Source organism: Haliotis rubra, unplaced genomic scaffold (genome assembly GCF_003918875.1).
Source record: "Haliotis rubra isolate DU_JTF1 unplaced genomic scaffold, ASM391887v1 Scf1296, whole genome shotgun sequence".
NCBI lineage: Eukaryota > Metazoa > Mollusca > Gastropoda > Lepetellida > Haliotidae > Haliotis > Haliotis rubra.
The window spans coordinates 14946-28031 of NW_025765221.1; positions in this window are offsets into that span (position 1 = coordinate 14946).

Consider the following 13086-nt stretch of genomic DNA (forward strand, 5'->3'; position numbering starts at 1 on the left):
AAGCCAAAAAGTGAGTGAGCAATGAAAGTAGAGTGCTCAGGGCTCGGCATGACCAGCCGATTGGTTGAACCGGGCCCATTCAACCACCCGTCTAGGTAAAATAAGGTGCGAAGTGGTGTGTTGGGCAAAGGAACACTGTTCCTGGAACCAGTGCCCTCAACCACCAGCCTCCCGTCCTCCACCGACACAGGGGGGCGCAACCCACGGCAAACGGGTTGGTGGATCAAATATCCCCGGGTCCACAACGGGGGTCGAAGGGCGCTTAGCGTTACCCAGCACCCACCACGAGGAGGTGGCCCTTCATGGGTGCCATTAGTATAATGATTATGCCTCACATTTTTTATAATTTGTTTCCTAGATTCATAAAAAGCTGATGTGTTTGCTTGCAATTCCTGGACGCAGCACATATCGAGCCAGCCTTTATTAAGGTGAAACAGCAGGCAGTGACACCGGATCTGGTCGCCCTCTGTGACTTTTACGAATCAACATGGATCCGAAGCTCCGTCTGGACCGTGACTAATTGGAGAGTTTTGGGACGGCCATTCGGACGAACAACGACCTGGAAAGCTGGCACAAACGCTTGAACCAGCTGTCCGGGCGACGCTGCCTACCTTTCTACAGACTGCTTCTCCTCCTCTTCAGAGAAGCTGACCTGCTGCCTTTACAAATTCGACTGGTCGCAGACTGTCAGCTGGCCAGAAGGCAGCATGCTGGCCAGCGTGCCAAGTCCGATAAGTTTTTTAGGTTATGGGACGAATTCCAAGCCACAAATCTTACCGTGTCCCAGCTGCTGCGAGAGGTGTCTAAGTTAAATGGACCAATGGTCACTGAGTGACTGATACGTGCTTCCTTCCTTATCATCATTTGCGTGATAACGGTGTTATCTAACTACTACTGTGATACGTGCTTCCTTCCTTATCATCATTTGCGTGATAACGGTGTTATCTAACTACTACTGTGATACGTGCTTCCTTCCTTATCATCATTTGCGTGATAACGGTGTTATCTAACTACTACTGTGATACGTGCTTCCTTCCTTATCATCATTTGCGTGATAACGGTGTTATCTAACTACTACTGTGATACGTGCTTCCTTCCTTATCATCATTTGCGTGATAACGGTGTTATCTAACTACTACTGTGATACGTGCTGTTGTTACCTATTGTTGTTGATCATAAATATATTACATTATCACTCTTCTATAACAATGTTGTCTGTCTTTTACATTTTAAGACGCTTCATCTTTATTACACACAAAGTCACACAGTAACAATATTTTCGTATCACTGAAAACAAAAAAAATACAACACAAACCCTACATATACAAATACAAATACATGTAAACAAGTCTAGACAAGATACGGAAAAATATTCGTTCACTCTTCAATCACACTTTTCTTGTCCTTAGAGAGTGAGTGAGTTAATATTTAACGTCACATCGGCAATATTTCAGCCATATTGTGACGAGAACATTCGATATTAGAATGAAATATATGTATATTATATAGTGCCATACACTCGGTGAGGGGATTTTCATGATTATTTCCAATATAATATGAAAATCCCTCACCGAGATAATATGGCACTGTGCCCGATACCGTCACAAACGTCAGGAACTATGTTTGCCACACCTGAACATAAACATATACAAATCCAATAATATATAACATTCTACATCTGTACATTATCAATCTACTGTACATAAAATATCTGTTCTAATAACCCATCCCATCATACATACATTCATTCATACATGCAAAGTTTGGCGCATTAGTTTAAAGAAGTAGATGTACACATTAGGTTTACCTACACAATAAGTTAGATAACATCCTCGTGGGAATGCTGTCTAAGATTACCTGCAATACACTTACATATATAAAGTATTGCTAAGACCTAGTTATGTTGCATGTAACAGATAGTTAATTTGATTAATATTTACCACATATAACATGATACATGCTTTAAAGGAAGCTAAGAAATAATACATACATACTAAACATGAAAACATAAAATACACAATCCAAATATAAACTTACCTGTTATAAGCTGTTGCTAGCTGTGACCAGTGACCAGACAGACTGAAGTGAAAATGATAGCTGACCCACAAAACACCCTGCTATTGAAACTAAGGGGCCTGGGGCTGGGGCAAGACAATAGATACAATAGACAACGTAAGCGCAAGGGTGACCGTGCTATTGTGAAAGTGAAGCAGGTTAGATTGAGTGGTTAAGCTGGGGCTAGACTTACTGATTAAAATACAAATTAAAATACACTTGCTTATATATACATAATTACATACTCCTACATTACTACTACTGTGATACGTGCTTCCTTCCTTATCATCATTTTGCGTGATAACGCTGTTATCTAACTACTACTGTGATACGTGCTGTTGTTACCTATTGTTGTTTATCATAAATATATTACATTATCACTCTTCCATAACAATGTTGTCTGTCTTTTTACAATTTAAGACGCTTCATCTTTATTACACAAAGTCACACAGTAATAATATTTTCGTATCACTGAAAACAAAAATACAACACGAACCCTACATATACAAATACAAATACATGTAAACAAGTCTAGACAAGATACGGGAAAATATTCGTTCACTCTTCAATCACACTTTTCTTGTCCTTAGCTGCCCTTAGTTTCGTATCACTGAAAACATAGCATAACAACTTCGTTATACACAATCTAAGTAAAAATCAAACTCAATATATACTATTATTCAATTATTAATACACACGTCTACGAGCCAGTCTGGGCTACGAATCCACCGCGTCTACGAACTGGTTCAGTCTATGAAATCACCGTCTCCCATCAAAACTACTGTCTACTTGTAGTTACATATGTATATGAATCATGACCAAAAGGACACAACTTGTAACATAACGATTTCTTCCGCGGAAGCGAGGTGGGGTTCAAAGTGAAAATTGTGGTATGTTATTGTCCGATAAATTTCTAGCTACAGTACATTCCACGTGGTTAACGTGAATTCACCCAGTATGTAGACATTAGTCGATCTTCTTCCTGTAACGGTGATGAGCAAGACTGGTCGCCGTTTTCACCATCACTAGCGTCTGGCTCGAACAAATAAGGCCTTGCGATTGTTTCTTCATTGGTATCTGAGAAACAGTCACTGCTTGAGATCTGGCAATCCATTGAAGGGAAAGACTGTCGCTGTATGAATTACTTCCGGACATGTCAGAGTCTGCTTTGTAACGAACGAAATGCCAATCCACTGAATTAACCATATTTAAATCACTTGACATAAATGTTTTAACACCCGAGTAAATTTGGGGAACAAAAGCCAGACCAAGCCAACAGGTACCCCTTGTGACAACAGGCGATGTTGACAGAATCGTCTATGAAAACAAGCTGTAACTCGAAAGTTTGGCAAAGCAGGTGACAAGATTAAATGACAGTAGATTGTGAAAACATAAAGCTTTCACTTTTCACAACAATTGTCACGATTTCAGGTTTATACAAGCCTGTAAACAAGATAATTACCCCTGAAATGTACATGAAATTCCGCATCGGCCCTCAAATCTATTCCTTATATGACGTCACACAGACGCGCCGCTCTGATTGGTTGAAATTTCGTTCGCGGGTGGGAATTGTGCACTGTTGTCAAAAGGTCGATTTAAGTTAATTAAAGGTCGAAATGAGTAGTTTTAATGACGGGGTTTCATTTATAATGAATGCCAGTTAGTGATTTATGTATTTGTACCCCCATAGAGTATATGTGATCTTTAACATGATTTAGCTCTGTGTAAAATTCATAGGTCAACCCGACTATAAACAGCCAGGATTCAATTAGTCGTAGGGATCGATACGTGTTGACAGCAGAACAATAAAGGGCAACAGCAGCCAGGCGACGTGGCGTGTGCCACGTGGGGTGTATTTCCCATACTGCCTACAGGTTAACACAACATGATACGGTCCAGTGATCAGGAAGTGAATACACCGATCTGACCTGTTCTACCCCTGCTGAAATGAACTTGACTAGTTGGCTGGTTAATTCTATGGTGTCTTCCCACTCTGCCTACAGAAGTTTTAAAAAATGACAAGTGTTGGTTGGTAGGACATCTTTATTCATTCTAAGAATTCTCAGACTTTACATGGAGACATGGATTTATCATGAAAACTGATAGGTTTTACAGTCTTTCAGTAGTTTTACAGTCTTTCACACAAAACTGACAATCACTTTGCAAACTTGATGAGATGTCCAGCAGCATCAAGGTACTGAAGAGGCGTTTTTCTGCCGCTCTGGAGGTGCTCCTTCAGTCTCAGAAGTCTCGTATCGAGCTCTCTGTAAACACGCTTGCGTGACTTGGGGAGGGCACCACAGTCGAGCTGAGCACATTTAGCTTTGTCTACGGCTTTGATATTCTTGATGTTGCAGATGAAGAGGTAGATGTTTGGGTGGGCTTTGGCAATACGGTTTTTCAGCTTCAGGTGCCACCCCTCAAGGTGGTTGTTAGTCCGCGGGCCAATATTTCCATACTGCGTCCAGATCCTTACCGAAAACGTGCCTCATAGTCCACCCATGTACTCGTGACGTAGTGGTTGAAGTTCCTGACCTTCTCTGTCCCCGGGCCTTCGTCCATGGCAGCGATCCAAGTGTCCTGTACCATGTCCCGCGGAAGTAGTGCAAAGGGCAGCTGCTCTCCTGACATGGGTCTGCATCTGTGGGATGTCCTTGTAGTCGTTTGTCAGTCCTTTCTCAGACACATTTCGCCACACAGGCTGAGTGAAGTGGAAGATGCATCCACGCACTTCACAATCCTCATAGATTTCCTCCACTGCCCCTGATGGCTGACCCCTCAAAGTCTATCTGGATTTCACTAGGCGCAAGTTCACCCCTACTTTGTCCCTAACAACATCATTCAACAACGTGAATAGTCTGACATAGGTAGCCCTCGTACGATTTGGCAACAGCGCATGCACACATGGATACATATCCCCATTCACCACACAGTGAATGACATGCCTTTGCATTCAGAATGTACACACTTCCAATGTGTTGTGGTCTGTCGTCTGATGTTGAGGCGATATCGGTACCCAGCAAAGAAAACTTGCTGTCCTCCTGCTTGAGAAGTTATGAATTGAACGTAGGATGTAGGCAGTTTGGAACTGTGGGACCTAACCCCAAGTGGTCTCTGATCATTCCAGAGGCAGACAGTCGCCATTTTGCCACAGTCGCCAGCGTGAAGACAGGGAGGTAGGTGTTTGACTATTGAGCCACACTACAGTCTGTTACGATTATACTATGAATTTCTTTCCTGCGTTGATACATCTCCGAAAAGGAAAGACCCAGTGTCCTAAAACGAGGATATTTGCCTAATAATCTGGAAATTTCCCGATGTTTATTGGCATACCTGTGATCAATGCCCTTTTCTTTCTTTTAGCCAGTATTTCCATTCGCTGTTGACTTTGCCATTTAATGTGTCTGTGTGGTGCATTTCATAAGCCACGTTCAGCCATTCTCCATAATCGATTACAGGACGATAAAGAACATCTACTTTGTTTTGACAACAGATCGTATCCATATTTTAGATTTTGTGTCATCTCCTCCAGGCTTCTAAAAAAAAACACCTCAGAAACAGTGGGGCACTGCGATACTGAATTCAATGATATAATATTATCAGATAAATATTTTTAAAGATGTTCACCCGTTAGGATTACTACTAGTTTTTCCCCCGGGGCCCTCCATTTCAAGTTCGTCGATAAATCCAATCATTTTCCGGTAAAATTCTCTATGGCAATGTAAAACTTCGTTGGTCTTCATTCCAATAACCTATTTCACTTATATCCGACATATTTAGGGAAACAATAATCAAACACCTGCCTCTCGGTCTACAAGCTGTGGCGCTTTACCAGGCGTTGCTAGGTTGGGCAGCTACTTACCAACGGCGGTCTTGGTTGGGCCTCCGTTTTATAAGCTGTGCAGCCATGTTGTTTAACTTAGCAAAGGCGGTCTTGGTAGGGCCGCTGTAAGAAATAAAACCACCATTCTGTGTACGACACTACGCCTGGTGTTGTTTCAAGAGCTCCGAAGGTGTTACACAAGGTGTTACAGTATCTTGCTCCGAGCGCGCATCACCACAACCTGATGGATCACTTTCTATATCTTTATTAGAAACTACATGAGGTATGGAGCTGATACTGCTGAATTTAACTGACTGACATTTCAACACGCATCGCAAAATGATTGCTCAGTGTTCCTTTTGACCTTGATAATATCGCTAAAACAACATCTTTCTTTTAACAATGTGAGGCGATATGTCACGATACTTGAATTCTGACGTATGGCTGCCCCTGGTATTGCCCACCATTCCGCCTGAAGACCTAACATGTCACTTCGGTGTGAGCTTGGTCTCTTGCATTTACTCTCCGCCCGCCCGGGCGTGCAACTCAACGTTAAAATTAAATCATTTATATTTTTGCATATTTAAACTAGATTTACAATGCAATGCATGCTGTATTGCATATTAACAAATTAAAGGATGCTCCACATTTCGAAGTACATTCATGTGAGCAACTACCGATTACTCAAAACATGCAGCAGAGGCTCGTTTGATACAAATATGTATGCATGATCGCACCTGTCATTCAACCACTTGCATACTAAAACTATTCGACATACTAGTCTACACACGTTCCAGCTCGATGAAGCACCACAACATTCCGCTATTCCAGTCAGGATTGTACACAGCCAGTAGCAGCACACAGAGGAAAACTGATATGGCGAAGCACGTTATTCGAAGGGCGACCAGATATGATTTTGCTGATGTCATGAGGATCGGAGACGTATACGACGGCAAGGACTACCTCTGTTATCGCTACAAAAGCTTCATCGACGACCCCAACAACAGATCATACATCTACATGGTCGGCCGTGCTGTGGTAGGTGCTCAGCAAGTTACTTCCAGAAGCTAGAGGGCGGTGGGGTAGCCTAGTCGTTAAAGCATTCGCTTGTCACGCCGCAAAGACCCGGGTTCGATTCCCCTCATGGGTACTACGCGTGAAGCCACTTTCTGGTGTACTACCGCTATGATATTGCTAAAAGCGGCGTAAAAGCATAGTTACTCACTCACCTACTCACCGTATGACTCACTCCAGTAGAGAACATTCACAGAAAGCTGTAACGAGACACCGTATTGTGGTTTACAAACGGTTAGGTCCCGTAAGTTCGACCTTTGGATGGGTGTAAAAACAAACTGGTCAGTTTGGAGGGGTATGTCGTTTAGGTCAACTTGTTCCAGAAGAAGAAGATGTCTATTCTCATAAATTACATGTTGTGGCATAGAGAACATACAGAGATAATTTACAATATGAACAGTATGAATTTATACATGGCAACAATAACAAAAAATAAATTACAATTATGCACATGAAAAAATGTAATCTCATTTGTAGAAACATAAGCCCTCCTTTGATGTATTTGGCTAATTTCATGGCGAGTGGTTTATAACTGGATTTCATAATTGAGGTGGATTTATCTATTGATGGATTATTATAAAAATACTTAGGCAGATATTTATTTCTTAGGGTTGCTAGACATGGGCATGATAAAAGGAAGTGGTATTCGTCCCTCACTGCTTCATTACATAATGTACATTGTCTGTCGGATCTTATAACGTTAGTCCATCTTCCAGTTTCTATGGGTAGTCTATGGTTAGTTGTTCTGAAGCGTGTGCACCATATTCTAAGATTTGGGGGTAGTTCTAGAAGATAAGAATTTAGATGAGGTAATTCTTTATAAAGATTGTAATATTTACCTTCTGAGGAAGCATTTACAGTTGCATTCCATGACTGATAAAGCTGCCTGATCCTTTTAACATTAGTTTTTAAAGCATTAGGAGAAACAATATACTGTGACATCCACACATGATATAAGCCAGTATCCTGTAGGATATTTTCTATTGACGTAAGCAGGCTAAAGTTATAATTAAGCCAGGTTGACTTCATGGTATACATGAGAGAATATATTTTGGATGACAGCCTGTCTGGGAATAATAACATTTTACACCAATGAAAAAGCATTCGGATTTTTACGGAGATATTTAACGGATATCGACCCAGCTCGCCGTATACCATGAAGTCAGGAATTGTCATTTTAACCTTGAGAATAAATTTACAAAACTTTAGATGGAGACGTTCTATGATTTGTGTATTTTCATATCCCACACTTCAGAAGCAAACAATAATATGGTTTGTACAAGTTGGTCAAACAGTTTTAACTGGCAATCTAGTGGCATCTCTAACATTCTTATTTTTCTCAATACTGCATACATGGCTCTGGAAGCTTTGGAATGTAGTCGTTTAATACCTTTACAGAAACGTCCATTATTTTTTAAAACAAAATACCAAGATAAATGTATTCTCTTACAACTTCAATATTTTCATCATCAAGTTTAAATATGGGACTTTTTTACAACTTCCTCTAGAGAATATTACAACCTTAGTTTTTGATATATTAACCTTTTGTTGCCATGTTTTGCAGTATTCTGAGAAGATATTTAATGCATACTGAAGATCATCACTGGATTCAGCAAATACTACAGTATCATCTGCATACAACAATAAAAACAACTCAATGTACAAACCTATCTGATCTTCAAACATACTCTGAGCTGACTTCAAGCCAATATAATAATGTTCAGCAAGGAAAGATTCGAGGTCATTCAAATACAGGGCAAATAAAAAAGGCGACAAATTTTCGCCCTGTCTGACACCAACATTACAGGAGAAGAAAGGGGGTTCAATCCCATTATGTACTACAATCTTTTATATTTTGATACATGTCATGGATAATGCCAAAACATTTCCCACCAATATTATTCCTAATCATTTTTTGCCAGAGACCATAGCGCCAAACAGTATCAAATGCTTTACGAAAATCTATGAAGACACAAAACAATTTCTTCCTCATATTTTGGTATATATCTATTAGAGCTTTAAGAATATATATATTATCTATTGTGGAAAACGACTTTCGAAACCCAGCTTGTGAGTCACTTATCAAATTCGCATTATCTGAAAACGTTTATAGGCGCTTGGATAATATAGCCCAGCCAAGATAAGAATTGTATTGCTGTTTCGTTGATTTTAGTAAAGCTTTTGATACTGTGTGGCACTCAGATCTATGGAGTAAGATGATTAAATATAATATTTCAGGTAAATGTTTTTCGTCATACGTAACATGTACAAATATATTAAGTCATGTGTTTCATACAATGGTAATACCAGTGATTATTTTCATTGTGGTTCTGGTGTTAGACAAGGCGAAAATCTCTCCCCATTTCTCTTTGCATTATACCTAAATGACCTGGAAGAGTATTTATTAACCAATAATTATAATGGCCTTGAACATTTGAATAGTAACATTCATCATGATCTCGGTATCTATTTAAAAACTTCTTTTGTTACTCTATGCAGATGACACAGTTTTATTCGCAGAAAACCCTACTGATCTAAGCAAATGTTTATTTTATTTGATGAGTATTTTAAAAGATGGAAATTAACTGTAAATGTTTCTAAAACAAAAGATAATAATTTTTGGGAGGAGGCCTGACAAAATGCACCATGTGTTCAAGCAACAACAAGCAAAATATTGAATCGGTCTCAGAATATGTAATATCTTGGTATTTTTATTTACTCGCACTGGTAGATTCTGTAAAGCTCATAAGAGAATTGTCAGAACAAGCCTCAAAGAGCAATGTATGCAATTTTTAGAAAATTACGTTTGTTAGATATGCCCATTGATTGTCAACTTAAACTGTTCGATAACCTTGTGCAGCCGGCGATTTTTGTTATGCGGCTCAAGAAGTCTGGGGCTTTGAGAAGAGTACTATCTTAGAAAGGGTTCATTTAAAATTTTGTAAATATATATTAAAAGTTAAACAATCAACACCAGATTTTTATGATATATGGTGAACTGGGAAGATATCCAACAGATATACCCATAAAGGTTAGAATCATTTCCTATTAGGTTTAAACTAATCTCATCAACTAGCACATTATCTAGTATTTTATATCGGATCATGTTTACAATGAAAACAGATGACCCAAACATATATTTACCTCTTATCAATGTTGTTTAAAACAATTTTGGAATGTTCTGGCTTAAACTATATATGGATGTCTCAAACCTGTACAAGTAAGATTTGGCTTAAAAGTAGCTTATACCTTAAGTCTATATTATGTAACCAGTTTTATCAACACTGGAACGAATGTAAATCGAAAATCTACTAAAGGCCACTATTATAATATGTTTAAGATATATTCCATACCTTGAAAGTTATCTATTACACCTCCCATTAAATGTACGCATTTGGCTTACCTATATTAGAACTTGTAACCATAAACTTTCAATAGAAACAGGTAGATGGTATAATATTATTAAAGAAGAAAAGATTGTGTACACTGTGTAAGAACACAATAGGAGATGAACTTCACTTCATGTTATATTGTCCATGTTTAAGTAATGTAAGAAATTCATTCCTACCAAACAATTATTGTAATTATCCATCATTTAGATAAATTTATATCCCTCATGTCTTGTACGCATAAAAGCACTATTGTTAAAAAATAAGCAACTATGTGAAAACTGGACTACGTATGCTCCCATGAAACAAATCTGTACATTTATGTTTTTCTCTATGTCACTATTGCGTGATCTTCATGAGAATAAACCATTCATTCATTCGATAGGATTGCTGTGAACAGCTTGCCTAAACAAATAACAATAGATATTCCCCTGTCGGTATCAGGGGTCGGCTTGGCTACCTTTGTTTTTAAAATGGGCTTTACGTAACCATCTGACCAAGCTTGGGAAAAGCCCGTGATCCTAGTATGCCCCGTTCTTACCGCTCTGCCTTCTCAAATTCAAGATCAGGTACTGCTCCTCTTCATTTGGAAACCGGCAGATATATACTAAAATGTGAATGTGAATGAGAGTGTATGTTCTGTTGTATTGCCCTGTGTATGATAATTTGCGTGAAAGTTTATATGAAAATGTCTGTTGTAGCTATCCCAACTTCTTAGATCTCTGTGATGATGATAAATTAGTTTTACTTTTTAAACACCATGTATATTTCAGTGCCAAAACCTGCTTTTATATCTTGCAAAGAAGAAAACATATTTTTACGGATAGATTTTATACTGTATATAACTATATCATTATTTATTTTTAGTGTTTATAGTGCATTTGATACATTCGTCTCTCATAACCCTTAAAGGGTGGCTCACTTATATGTTATCTTTTATAAGTATATTTATATATGTATTTTATGTGAGGGTGAGACTGAAATAAAATATCTGTCTAGTACCAGGTTAAACAATTTAACATAGGCTGGTAGCATTACATCAGCAGAGGCTTTGATATATTCGTTACGTACATTATCTAAACCACAGGCTTTGTTATTTCTTAAATCTTTAATGCATGACATAATTTCAGCTTCAGTGATCCGGCTGTCTAACACGGACATGTCAATTGAAGAGACATCACTTATTTCTATATTATCATCGTTATGTACATCAGTATTCATTTTTTTTAAATGGTTGAATAATGTATTGATTTCAATTTCACACGGCTGGTTTTCGCTTTAACAAATGATTCAAGATACCCCAAAATGTTTTAGGGTCACTGCTTTTCGTCTCTCGCAGCCGCTGAGTACATTCGTTCTTAAATAATTTGTACGACTTTCTAATAGTTTTTCTATAGTGTTTACTGGCCGAAATGAACAATTCTGTCAACATTGCCTTTGTGTAACCCATAAAACCTTTTGTGCGTATGGTAATCCTTTCGAGCCAGTTTACATGATTTATTAAAGCACGGTTTATGCTTTGCTTTACCCCTTTGGAATAGCTTTACACCCAAATGTATATTTGGCTGCGTCTACAAGAGCTTGCGACGTGACATTCGTAATTTCATTAATACGAACAGATACATTACTGGTATCAATAGAGTCAAATAGCACATCGATTTCATGTAATACATTACTATCAACCTGGTTTACATAAACATCACATTTCCAGGCTTCCCGTGGATTCAGTGTTACACGTGCAGTACCCGTGTCATTGACTTGTGTGGGGTTACATACCTTCACCTCGCATCTTAACTTGAAAGAAATGGCGCAACGAACATCTGACAATATGCCATCAAAATCACATATTTCAAAATCCTCAATGTTAGGGAACATTTCAGCCGTAGCAACACAATAATCAACAACACTGGCATTCTTGCAAGTATGTTTTCCGATATCCTTGTCTCTCCCAACTCTCCTATTGACAATATACACACCATTGTTTTTACACATCCAGAAGCTTATAGCCATAAGAGTTCACAGTTTGTCCCGCAATGTCAATGTTATTTTCACTCAGTGTTTCCAGCTTAGAGTACATTAAAGATTCGTCTATTTGGTCATTATCCTAAAACAGTCATCAAAAACTATATAATCAGGTAAGTCCTTAGTGTGAGCATTAAAATCACTAGTTATGCACACATAGTTGGTAAAGTGTAGACATATTAACAATATCAAGTTCGAGTTGCGTAAAGTGTTCTTTATCTGCATATTTACTGTTTTCTGGCGGCATATAATCACATCAAGCATTAAATCAGATGGGAGGTTAAGATAAGCCTTGGAAATTTTACACCATAGAGTTATATCATTTGTCCTTGGGAACACAGATATATAGTCTCTTAGATGTTTTGTTATAGCTACTATGATTCCTTCCGATCCACGGTTTGACGGGTATTTGTGTAAACACAGAACCCGGGGATATCAGTGACATCGATTTCACACAGTTTAGTCTCAGTTAGACACAGAATATCATGATCGTTGATGGTGTTAATAAAGTCGGGGTTGAGGAGTTTCGATGTAATACCACATACATTTAGAGAACAGAAGAAAGTTACTTGATACAGGTTTAGGTACTGTATGTTCGGCGTCTCCTATGCGGTTTCCATCGCTGTACCGCTTCTGGCCTGCATGAAGTCCTCTGAGTGTGTGGTGGCCGTCTGGAGTACATCACATCTTGACCCGTGGACAGGCTTTCCAAGATCGTAGAGT